Consider the following 12,105-nt stretch of genomic DNA (forward strand, 5'->3'; position numbering starts at 1 on the left):
TTGGTGGACTCACATATCACAGTAGCTTTCGGCCCTGGGTAAGTAGGAATAGGAGACTGTAAAGTCTAGGTCGTTACAACTCATGTGACCGGATCTGTACTTGTGACCTGGAAAGGACTTGTGGGAATTTGGGTTATCCTTGTCTGGCAAGGGAGAGAAATTTACATGATATGACATGGCATGTCAGTTCCCATGCCAGAGTCTCCTTCTTGGACTTGTGTCACTTTGGAATTGGTTAGCTGTAAATAAACTGTTGCAGCCCTGGTAGTGGGAGGGATTTCTGAGTTAAGTGGAGACAAAAACAATAGTGAAGAGATCTTTAATTAAAGTGGATTTGTAACTCCAGGAGGATTTTCTGATTGGTGTGTCACATGGGTTCCTTGCCTTTAGCCTGCCAGCCATTTTAGCCTCTGAAAGCACTTTATCTCTACACTGGATTGGGAATAAGAAGGATATCGGCTTAAAAGGACCTGTGCTCACTGTAGTCAATGATTACTGCAACTAGAATACAGAAGAGAGAAAATCCATTCGTAGGTATCTATTTCCCATATGAACAACAACTCTCTTCATCAGGAAGACTACCACAACTGTGAAATCAAATTAGTTTCAGGGGCTGTTATTTTACTTTTTTCTGTACTTTTACATTACTCATAACACAATATAGAGATGCACAATAGCTACTTGATTTTCCCCTTTTACGATATTTTAATTAATAATTAATTAAACACAGAGAGAAAGAGAGAGGGAGAATGTGTGTGCCAGGGCCTCTTGCCACTGCAAATGGACTCCAGGTGTATGTGCCACCTGGGGCATCGGACTTACAGGAGTCCTGGGGCATCAAACTAGGGCTAGCAGTCTTTGCAAACAAGCACCTTTAACCCCTGGGTCATCCTCCCCCCCCAGCTATTTGATTTTGGATTAGCAAGATGGCTTTCTGTGAAGGAAGAAAAGTAAACAAAATGAAGAGTCAACATCTATAAATTGATGGCACTGCCTAGTCCCAAGAGCCTGTTCCACTAGAGGTCTAGTCATGTTGGTAAGCACTGGCTGTACTTTGGAAAACGGTCAACTGCAAGAGCCAGAATTTAGAGCCCTTCTGTGCTGAGCAGGTCAGGTGGACACAACATGCAGCTGGGTGTTTGACAATGCCTCCTGAAGGCGCCTCAGCCCTTGCGTCTGGCACATTCTGAGGGTAAAGATAGGAGCAACTGATGGGTCCCAATGTGCCCTTCTCTCATACCTGGCTACTTTTGAAGGGGCAGATGCCTCTCAGTAAACCCTGGCCCATGCTACGGCAAGGCGAATCTGGGTGGTGCAGATGTCGCTTCCCATTTCCAATTAGAGGGGTGGAGCCAATTTTGGCATGGTGACAAGTATGAAATAACGCCCCCAGTTTCAGGCTATCTGAAGCTGCCTAGTGCTCAGAGAGGCCAAGTGAGCTTAGGAACCCAACAGATGCATGTCTGGAAAATTCCAAGCCGCTGGGAAGAAGGAAGATGACACAAGGAGAAGAGAAGCCAGGAGTCCACGAGGAGCCTGATGAGTGACAGGAGCCCTCGTGCTAAGACGGGATTGGGGTTGTCAGCTCAATCAAGTTTACACAAGATGGGTGACGAGGTATCGGGCCATGTGAGTCCAATGACAGATTGTCAGGAAATTGGATGTTGAACTCGAAATCACAGCGCTTTAGTCCACTGATGGGGGTACTGCTTATAGAGGGAACGCGCCCGGGCAGGGTGATAAGTGCTGCCAATTCTCAGTCTGTTTGCATGGTTACACTGGAACCATTTCACCAAAGAGCCGAGCTGGGAAAATCACCTCCTCAAATCTGACTCGCATCCAAACTGAAGAACCACATAACGATCGCCTTAGTCAGATGCTCTTTTGAAACCTCGTGAAAGCTAAATGCTTGTAAACTTCTATAGGGACAGTGCTGTTCTCTGAGTCACAAAGAACCGCCCCAGAAGTGAGATCTAAGCGTCAAGCAGCGAGTGCTTGGGCAGACTATCAAGATGGAGAGATGCTGAGACCTCATTCTTTGTGGTTTACGTTCTCAATAATTTTATTTATTTCTTTGTTTTTATTAAGTGGAGACTTGTATGGACACATCATATGTCAGTCGCATCCTTTCCCTCCTCCCTGGTCCCATTCTCTGGAGGGCCCTCCTCAGTGGGATTGCTGGTGCTCATCGTGGGGTTGGGGGTCATGAGATGTGAGAGCAGTGGTCAGTCATCGTAAAAGGCTGGCGGGGGGGCAGTGCCTCTGGATATGCCCTTCCACTGCGCGGCTCTTACAGTCTTGCTGGACCCTTCTTCCGCAAAATTCCCTGAGCCGTGCTGGGTGTGGTTTAAGGTCTCCCTTCGTGTTGAACTCTCAGCATGTTCTGGATTTTGGCTTTGGTGTATTTTAAGTATTCTTAGTGTTAAGGCCTAATTCTAAGGCTTTTTCTTATTTTTAAATTTTTATTTAGTTATTTATTTATGTGAGAGAGAGGGAGAGAGAGAGAATGAATAAATGAGCGTGCCAGGGGCTCAGCAACACAAACAAACTCCAGACACACGGGCCAACTTGTGCATCTGGCTTTACATGTACACTGGGGAATTGAACCCAGGTCCTTAGGCTTTGTAGGCAAGTGCTTTAACAGCTACCTATCCAGCCCCTCTAATGCTTTTAGAACAATTTTTTTTTTGGTTTGTTTAGAAATGCTTAATTTAGGGGATGGAGAGTTGGCTTAGTGGTTAAGGTGTTTGCCTGCAAAATCAAAGGACCCAAGTTCGATTACCCAGGACCCACGTTAGCCAGACACACAAGGGGCCACAAGTGTCTGGAGTTCGTTCACAGTGGCTAGAGGTCCTGGCATGCCCATTCTCTCTCTCTCTTTCTCTGCCAAATAAATAAATAAATAAAAGTAAAACATTAAAAAACAAGAAATGCTTGATTTGGGTTGGTGAGGCGCTCATCTCAGCCTTTCTCTGGGACCTTCATGAGCGCGTGTGGACAATATTCAGGGCTGAGTAGTGCAGAATGCTCTGAGAACGTTTTGTCTGTGAGTATGATTCTCAGCCCTGCTTCTGTGTGTCAGGATGCTGGCTTTAAAACCCCTTTGTCTGCTCATGTAGGTTACAGGTAAGTTTCCACTGCATATCAAGCCCAGTGTAGTTGGCCAGAGGTCATGTGCAGAGGCCTCAGAACCTTCCAGATTGCTTTCTTGTAGGGATCCCCTCCTGGTGAGGCCACATATGTCTCCATCAGCACCTTTGCAGGGGTTAGGGGACTGCAGGAAATAGCGCATTGACTCCTGGCCACTACTGCAGGCCACGCTGACCCTCTTCCCAGCCTTCCTGAGCACGCTGCTCATGACTGTGTTTCCTTGGCCCAGAATCCCAGCTCACCCTCGGACAAAAGTTGCTCGAGGGATTAGTCCCATAATCAACTATCTGCAATGTGCTGGGCCACTATCTCTGAGGTGTTTGGATTTTTAAAACTTCTTCTTGACTAGAAAACAAAACGTGAAATTTTACTTGCAAACACAAAGTTGCATTCAGGATATGTATAGAAGGCATCAGAGAGAACATTCAAGGCCCTTACGGCTCCTCTCCTCTCCTCACTCTTACCTAAGGAGACCTCTCCTCCCACTACCAGGAACTAGGGCAACCATCTCGGTATCCTTAGCCACACATGTTTGCTTGGCTTGATTTTTTTTAAAAATTGGCATCATATTATGCATTCTTGTGTATCTGATACTTGGTTTCTAAACTTTGATTCTATCTCTGGCATGGGAGCTCATGTCTCCTGTCAAGGATGGCATATTTGGGAGAGGGTGTGGAATATCTTCTGGTAGAAGGTAGGTATGTCTCATCTGGAGCTAGTTGGAGGGTACACTAGGCAAGCAAAGGCCCTGTGAGAGGAAATGTACTTTGAGGAAGTAGATGGGTTTTCATGAACGTCTAAGAAGAACCAAGGAAGTTCTAGCATCTTGAAGCCAGAGAGCCCCAGACACATGGGGACACATTGGTGACCCTCACCCTCCACACATCATCCATCACTCATCCCACCCACCTCTCCTCCCTTCTGTCTATTCTGAACTTTCACTCTCAATGCCTAAACCTTATGTAGAAGTTCTGCATTATTTTGGGGGAGACACAGAGCTTTCCACCAGAGGAATATTAGTGGCAGAAGGCACTATATGAGAAAGCACTGGCAGGGCCGGAGGGACCACTAAGTGGTTCAAGACACTTGTTGGCAAATCCTGACAGCTTGGGTTTGCTTCCTCAGTACCCACATAAAGCCAGATGCAGAAAGTGGCACAAGCTTCTGCAGTTCATTTGCAGTGCAGGTGGCCCTGGTCCTGCCATACCCACTCTGTCTGCTTCTCTTTCTCTCTCAAGAAAGAACGAAAGAGGGAAAGAAAGACAGAGGGCTGGAGAGGTGGCTTAGTAAACAAGGTACTTGCCTGTGAAACCTAGGGGCCCAGGCTTGATTCCTCTGCACCCATGTAAAACCAGATGCACAAGGTAGCGCATGTGTCTGGAGTTTCCTTGCAGTGGCTAGAGACCCTGGTGTGTCCATTCTCTCTCTCTCCCAAGTAAATAAAGAAAATATTTTTAAAAATAAAGAAAGAAACTCTTTTAAAGAAGAAAAAGAGAAATGACCAAGAGTTTTATGGCAGTGGTATATAGAGAAGATACAACAGCAGAATTAAGATTATTGAGCACGCTGTAAGTGTCATGCTGTTTATGCGATGTTAAAGTTCATCTGAATTCTTATATCATGGATGAGAGAATGGAGGCCCAGTGAAATTAGGTTGCTTGTTTAAGGTCATAGAGCTAGAAGAGTTGCCAAGCTGAGATTTAACCCTCGATCTGATAACTTGTCATTCATTTTCCTTCTGGGTAACATGTTATCCGAGTAGTGAGGAGTCCACTTGAGAGACCCCCGAGCTTGTCATGTGACCAATCCATATCCGCTTGCCTTCCACCCCTCACTCTGATGCCCACTGAATACAAGCCCCGACACTCAGCTGCCTTGATTTCTATTTCTGGCACCTTTCTCCAGACGTCTAAATCGCATGCTGATGCCGCTCAGTTTTGACTTTTGCTTTTGATGACTATGTACAGACTTCCTATCATGCCGCAGTAATGGATTACTTGAGAGCTCTGTTGCCCTCCACTTCTGTGTAAGCACATTTTCAAATTTTTACTATCACAACTGTAATTTTACCCATGGCTAATCTATAAAGTGTACTATGATATCCATTTCATAGTACGATCTTTGCTTTCCTTGAAATTAGCAATGATCACACTGTGTCTGATGTGTGTGTGTGTGTGTGTGTGTGTGTGTGTGTGTGTGTCTGTTTTATTTTCCTACCACTAATTTATTCCTCTTCTGATGGAGGAACATATTGCTCTCCACATGTTCAGTATATTAAAACATACTTAGTGGTCTGAAAGGATATTCATTTTAGAGAGTTTCAAATGATTAAGATGTTCAGTTGGGGCTGGAGAGATGGCTTAGTGGAAAAGCGCTGGTCTGTGAAGCACACGCATCTGGAGTTCATTTGCAGTGGCTGGAAGCCCTGGAGCACCCATTCTCTCTCTCTCCTTTCATTCTGCCTCTTTCCCTCTCTCAAATAACTAAAATAAAATATGTTTAAATAAAAAAAAAACTTCAATTCAGAGGCAGCAAAGAACTCAATACTAAATCAGATTGCCAGTAGGCCTGCCATGGCTCAGAGAGCATTGCAGAAGAGGGCCAGGAAGATCATAAGAGCCACACAGAGGGTGGGAATACCCTGAGGCACAGTCAGCCCTCTATCCCATTGGGACTGACTGAGGTCTCAGTGACCCAACAGTGAATCCCACAACCCCATAGAACAGGCCCCAGGGAAATGAGAACAAGGGAGAGGGAATAAAAGAGGTGTATAATCTGTTAAAAATAATTCAGCTGGGTGTATTGCTGCACACCATTGATCCCAGTACTGTGGAGGCTGAAGTAGGAGAATCATAGTGAGTTCAAGGCCAGCCTAAGACTAAAAAGAGAATTTCAGCTCAGCCTTGGTGAGAGGAAGACCCTACTTAAAAACAAACAAACAAACAAACAAACAAAAAACAATAGGGCTGGAGAGGTGCTTAGTGGTTAAGCGCTTGCCTGTGAAGCCTAAAGACCCCTGTTAAAGGCTCGATTCCCCAGGACCCACATTAGCCAGATGCACAAGGGGGCGCATGTGTCTGGAGTTCGTTTGCAGTGGCTGGAGGCCCTGGCACGCCCATTCTCTCTCTCTCTCTCTCTCTTTCTGCCTCTTTCTCTCTCTGTCACTCTCAAATAAATAAATAAAAAATGAACAAAAAGTTAAAAAAAAAGATGTTCAATTGTAGAAACAAGTCAAGCAACTAAAATGAAGACAGTGTAGGAACAGCATAGGAATAATGTGTAAGGTAAAGGTAGAAACATTAAATAATAGATAACCTTCTCCTTAAGAGTCGGGTCACCTGCTTTCCTCAAATGTAGTATTCCCAACATGCTCATGTGTGTGTGTGTGTGTGTGCGTGATAGCCCTTTATAATACTGAATTTACAGTTGCTAGAAAGAGGAGCTCTTCCATGTTTCTTGGTCTATACTAACTTTTGAAGGGGAGATATGAAACCAATAGCCATAGCAAATCAGTGATTGAATTTCCATTTGTAAAGGTGCTATTTTTATGCCATGATGTAGGTAGGGGTGTATTTTTGAAAAGTATGGTGTGATACTAATACTGAATAAATACATTTCCATGCTAAAATTTGATTCAATAAAATGGTATATTTTGACGATTTTGAATTGGAGCCTTAGGTGACACTCTACAAATTTCTTCTAATTCGCTTTTTTAAAAAGAAACTGAAAATATCATTTCAGTGGAGTTATTTTAAATGATCATGGTCATTACAAACGGAAACAGGGAGTGTCCAAGTCAGAGGCTTTATATTTCAGAGTAATGCAGGGAACTCTTTCAGACTCACCCAACCAGCTGCAACTTCCTCTATGAAGACAGTAAGGTAAATGCTTCCTGTGTTTACAGTGACAGGGAGGGAGGGACGGTGGGAGAATGAGGAGGGAGAATATAATTGAGTCTTCTGGGCATTTGAGATGTTAAACACATCCAACTACCAAAATTGTTTTACCCTGTTCACGCCATGGCTTGCTGATGGTTGACTGATCTCGGCGTCATGGAGAATGGCATACACCATGGTGCTGAAGATCAACTCATCAACTCTCAGTAGAAAACTTTCTCTTCCATCTTTGAACAGGAAAATAGGAAATTACATACAGATCTAGATCTTGTTCCCAGTGCTCTTATTTAACTCACTATATATGTTGGAATATACTGATTTTTTAAAAATAGAACTGAATACTTTTAATCATAGAGGAAGCCATTTGTTTAGTGATTTATCAAAGCCTGGAACTACTTTGTTTTAAAATAAAGAGATTTTAAAATGTTTCTGCATTGGTAGACCAATAACTATCTTATAACACTATACCTGCCTTATTAATAAGCAAAATTAAGAATGAGAATAAAAACAAGCACATTCAATAATTATTTACTTATTCATCATGTTTTAATATGTCATTTTAATTCAGTAAATATAGAAACCATTCTTTACGAATTCACCATTAATTTTCCTTCTATTTTCAAAGTCAAAGATTAGACATATTTTTATCAAGCACTAGTGACACATAATTTATCAACTACATATAAGTATAGGGCCATGAAATACTATCCTAATTTCATGTTTTATTATATGCAATTTGTGCCTGGGATGTTTTTGTGCTTAATTTAAGTCTTTTTCTTCTTTTTTAAAAGACATTTAAAACAAAGCTTTGGAGAAATCTTTTGTTGTTGTTGTTTCTTTGACAGAGTATATTAGTATATTGAAAATTGAAGGCAAAGTGTATAAATTCTCTTGTTTTAAATATATTATAGGCAATCACATAGATGTCAGGCTCCTGGAGTTTTAGGTTCTCAAGTCTGAAGTGCTGGATTTAAGAAAGAACATTTGTTAACTGTACTAACTTTAATACTATCAGAGTCACCTATTTTGGATTAAATTCAAACTTCTCTACAAGAAATACAAGAATATTGTGGGGTTTTTGTTGTTTTATAGTATAATAAAAATGTACCTGCTGTAACCATGTTCTTTTATGATAAAAAAGAATTTTCTTTATTGCTATATCTGAACAATGTCCTGTTGAGTAATATCACAACAACATTCTTCACATCTTTTTTAAATCAATTTTTGTAGTTACGTAACTAAGTATTAGCTCATTTGGCACTTATCAGTGGCTTTTTAAAATTAAGTTTATTTTGTTGATGTTTATTTATCTTCTAAGTTCTTATGAATGTTTTACAGGAGAAAGAAAGATCCTTTCATATATACTTATTTTCATTCTTATCTCAATGAAATTTTGGGGCATAACATTATTAACTCAGCTTTAAACAAAATTGCCTATTTGCCAGTGGGATTTGAACTTCTTATAAGAGGAGAGTCTAAGAATCTCATCTTCACTTCATGAGACTGCAGTACACCTGCATACAGAGAGTGAACAAAACCATCATAGGAAATGGAATTTATTTTCAACAGGCGTGAACCTTTTAGTACAAGGGCAGTTAAGATTATGATATTAATTATTTCCTGAGAATTTTAGTTGTTTAGGAATGTCTTGGCCTGTGTTTTTTTTATATAGTTTTTTAAAAAATCTAATATGATAGCTCTGTTAACAAAATTATGTGCCCTGTTCTGTGGTGTGTGTAGCAGGTATGATGTGGTGGTGGTGGTGGTGTGTGTGTGTGTGTGTGTGTGTGTGTGTGTGTGTTCAGCAGTGGTCAAAGGAGAATGTCATGTGTCTTTCTTCCTTCATTGTTCATCTGTTTGCTTCCTTCCGATAGTCTCTTCATTGATTCAGGAGCTCTCAGGGTCTTGTGAGCCCCAGAAGTTCTCAGGTGTCTGCTTCCCACGGGACATGTGTGTGGTCAAGCTCAGCTGTTTACATGGGTTGCTGGGACACGGAACTCAATGGGTCTTTCAGGCCCTCAGGCTAGCACGTGCCCCCCTCACTGAGCTCTTGATCACTGAGCCAGCCCTCCAGTGTGACCCTGTGTTTCCAATGAACAAACCCTTGCGCGGTGCTGCTGGGAATTGATGACAGCTTTGTGGAAAGTTACCGCAATGAAAAAAAAAAAAAGTCTGGGCAATGAGGATTTGTTAAAAAAAAAAATGTTGACAAATTGAAAATTGTTCTCTTCTTTTTAAGCCCAAATGAATAAAGGAGTAAGGCACGATTGGTAAAGCAACAAGAAAGAATTAAAAGTTTTGTGCAAAGAAAAATGCACGACTAAAGTATATTTCTGCAAACAGGGACGTTATATTACCCGGCAGATTGCAGGCTGCATTGAGCAATGGATTCAGCTCCCGAAACAGGATCTTAGTTTAATGGTGGTAGCCTAAATCACTTCAATGTGTTGAAATAGGTCCACAACCCTGTGCTAAGTATAATTTTTACATAAACTTTTGGAAAGGATTATTACACTTTTGCCTTTGAAGTCACTTCCTAAGAGTTATTCATTTCATGCCGCAACACCTATGATGTTCGACAACCAATGAGAAGTCATGTCAAGTCTTCTAAAGGGACAGAGTCTCCCACACCAGTTCCGGGTAAAAGTAACGAAATTTTTATGACCACTAGAATTAATTTAACAATCCATGTGCAGTTCCTTTTCATACATTACTTGTGTATTTGCTAACTTGGATCATCTTTTTCATGTTTGAGAAGTAATGCTCATTTTTTTTCCCCCTGAGTCTAAAATATGATTTCAGTTCCTGAAACGTTTGGGGACCTTCCTGGTGCATGAAGCTGGCCCCAGCCCCAGCCCCCAATTTTCTCCTTTCCTCTCGTTGCTCCAAGCTTTTACTTTTCCTGGCAGCAGTTATGGTAGCTGTGAGCACTCCTTGTCTTGGATTCGTGGATTAGATGTAAAATCAACTTAATACCTCTCCAGATAACTTATTTTATTTGGGTGATTACTAGAGAATGTAGGGCCTCGCACGTTCTAGGCAGGCACTCTGCCACTGAGCCACATATGCTCAGCTCTGGGATAATATTTCAAAGAACAAAGATGTTCTGTCTTGGAATAAAGGCTGTATTGAGTAAGATTTTCTTACCCTATGTTCCTTTAATGTGACTGAGGAATGAGACATTGAATTGCAAAAAGCTGAATTTAACTCTGAAAAAAAAAAACTCATTATGGTCAGGTGTGGTGGTACACACCTATATTCCCAGCATTGTGGAGGCTGAAGTAGGAAGATTATAGTAAGTTTGGGGCCAACCTGGGCTACATAGTGAGTTCTGGGTCAGCTTGGGCAAGACTGAGGTCCCGCCTTGAAACAATGAAACAATAACGACCACAAACAGTGGACCCTTGAGGAATTTCATAGTGATATCACCTCTGTGTGTCAGAAAGAATGCTATTGAGAATTCCACGAAAATTTTCCTTGTTGATCCTAATTTGTTACTCTAGCCCAGCTTTTCTAACAAAAATTAATCTTGTGTGTTGAAAAAAAGTGCTGGGAATGTTCACAACACATCTAATGATAATTACCTTTTCAATTAAAATCAGGAAGTAGTGGTCTTTGAAAGAAATGATTCATTCATGAGAACAAAGATGGATAGTGCCCTATTTGCATTAGTGCCCTATTTGAATTAGTGAAGACCATCTCCTTGAACTTTTCTGTCTAGAAATGGCCAAACTGCCTTTAGAAGCAGAGCCTGGGTGCTGAGAGAGAGAACTCCTGGCGTACCCAGCCCAGGAGTGGTCTGGCTGCTCCGGCAGCAGCTGGGGGGTGGGGTGTGTGGGGGAAGGAGGGTGTCACGGGGTGGGGTGGAAGGAACCTGAAGAGAAGGCGGCTAAGCCGTTAGTGAGCCTGCTGTACTTGCTGCTCGGATGTTCCTGTGGCCCTGGCTGCCTCTGTGTACAGGCACTCACTGGCACTTTTATTTAACACGCAGTGGAAAACCAGCAATATATGAACAACTGGTGCATTGCACGAGCAAAGGGTAAAGGACTTTCGACACTGGATAATCCTTGAACATTTGCTAAAGGAAGGGATTTAGGAGTATGACGGAACACACCACATGCACACATCATAAGAGATACCATGTTAAGCCCACTTGACGCCGTCGACACATCCGTCGGCCCACAGTGACTGACCTTTCTGTCTTCAGCGCTGTGATCAGCACTTCTTATGCATGTGTGGTTGTTCTGAGTTCAGAGTCCAGCAAAGTCACAGAGGAAAGGGGCACAGGGCATATCTTCAGATCCGTCAACATCTATATCAGAACATTGTCAACACTGGTCATCTGCGCTGTTCACCCCAAGGTTCCCCAGGGCCGAGGAAACCTCGTCCCATTACTTTAAGCAGGTGGGTTATGCAGTTGTAAGATTAACTCGAGGGCGAGTTAAAAGTAAGGAATTTAGCACCTCACAGCAATAATATCACAGAATTTATTTGTAAGGTCCATAGGAAACATTCCCACAGTTAATTCCCATAGTTCATTCCTGTAGCTCATCTCCACAGGATAACATTTAAAATTAAAATGATCTTGTAAAACTATAATGAGTGGTGTGTATGCAGACCATAGTGAGGAGAAAAGGTAAGGAAATGAGTTGATAGAAACGGAGAGAGGTTTGGGGAGATGGATCAATAGCCAACAGTGCTTGCTCCTCAAGCATGAGGGAAAGAGAGGGCCTGAGACCACCCGAGTTTGGTTTCTCCGCACCTCTGAAGACAGCTGGTGGTGGTCTGTGGGCAGTGTAGAGCAGAGAATCTCTGGGGCTTGTGAAATCTGTAGCTGCATGTTCAGAGAGACATTGGTTCAAGGAGATAAGCTGATAAGGAATAGAAGGACGCCTGGCACTCTCCCCTGACCTTATGTGTGCACACGGGACACTCACATTTGTACATTCATGTGCATTCACCACACGCGCACACACACACACACACACAGAAAACACACTACCTCATACATACCACACCACACATGCTACACATGCACGTGCAAAATAAAACAATAAAC

The 12,105-nt window shown here is 42.4% G+C and overlaps 1 protein-coding gene across 1 annotated transcript in view; it reads left to right on the top strand.

Annotated features, from left to right (window-relative positions):
• Positions 1 to 12,105, top strand: part of Serpinb7 (serpin family B member 7) — a 60,832-nt gene that overhangs the window by 30,078 nt on the left and 18,649 nt on the right. The gene's annotated exons all lie outside the window — the stretch shown is intronic.

Source organism: Jaculus jaculus, chromosome 15, assembly GCF_020740685.1.
Source record: "Jaculus jaculus isolate mJacJac1 chromosome 15, mJacJac1.mat.Y.cur, whole genome shotgun sequence".
NCBI lineage: Eukaryota > Metazoa > Chordata > Mammalia > Rodentia > Dipodidae > Jaculus > Jaculus jaculus.